Raw genomic sequence first — 1,218 nt, 5'->3', positions numbered from 1 at the left:
GCCCCGGGAGGCCTCGGGGCCGCCGTTTTCAAGCCCGACCAAAAAACCCGAAAAATGGGGAAAAATGGGAAAAATTCCCACTCCCAAAAGGCTTAAAAGTCGGTTGGGCGGCAGCCCGGGTCGGTCTCTGCAGACCTGGAGGCGCTAGACACAAGTCTGGTAAACAGGCTAAGTCTCGACATGCCACCTCTTACTATCCTGCAGGTACCCCGCCAATCCCCCCGGAACCGGCTGGCAATTGGCGAATCAGCGGGACGAATTTGAATTCGTGACCGACTCTCTGACACCGAATCGCCGCAAACGCGTTTCGATTTTTCGGCTTCGGTACCTCCCATCAGACTTTGACTGGCCATATCTCCGGACTCACGTGTCGCAGCCGGGACCTTCAGGTACCGTTCGACGCGTCTAACCCTGCCCCGTCGAATGGCGCCCCTCGCGGTGTGGTCCGATTTCCGCATTTTGGTCAGATTTGCCTCCAAATTTTTCAGATTGAGTTGACGAATGCCCCCTACGGGGTAACCTCTTGCCCTTTCGGACATGGTCCCTGTGACTTAATTTCCGCCTTTTGCTCAATCGTTTCCCCATTTATAATTAATTTTAAAAATCGGGTTACTCAGTTCTGGTTTACCAGTTCCCTCTTCGGACTTAGTTTTTGGTTAATCATTTCCGGTTCACCAGTTCCCGTTTTGGACTTAGTCTCTGCGGGCCGTTTCTCATCTTTTGGTTCATCAGTTCCCCTCTTTTAATAATTTTTTGGCTGCTTTCGTTTGATCATTTCCCTGCCTTCTGGGTGACTTTTGCCCCTTAGGACTTCATCGCCGCACATTATTTTCGACTTCTGGTTGATCATTTCACCCCTTTTAATCATTTTTGCAACTTTTGGTTAACCATTTCACCCAGCTTCTGGTTAACCATTTCCCCTTTGGGACTTAGTCTCTGAGCATTCTTTTGGGATTCTGGTTAATCATTTGCCAATTTTTAAAAAATGTTGCCGCTTTTGTTTAATGCTTTCTGGTCAACCTTTCCCTCTTTCAGACTTCACCGCGGCACATTGCTTTAGCCTCCTGGTTAATCATTTCACCCCTTTTAATCATTTTTGCAACTTTTGGTTAACCATTTCCCCCAGCTTCTGGTTAACCATTTCCCCTTTGGGACTTGGTCTCTGAGCATTCTTTTGGGATTCTGGTTAATCATTTGCCAATTTTTTAAAAATGTTGC

The sequence above is a fragment of the Heptranchias perlo genome, unplaced genomic scaffold (assembly GCF_035084215.1).
Source record: "Heptranchias perlo isolate sHepPer1 unplaced genomic scaffold, sHepPer1.hap1 HAP1_SCAFFOLD_736, whole genome shotgun sequence".
NCBI classification, from domain to species: Eukaryota; Metazoa; Chordata; class Chondrichthyes; order Hexanchiformes; family Hexanchidae; genus Heptranchias; species Heptranchias perlo.
This window is presented reverse-complemented; position numbering follows the sequence as displayed.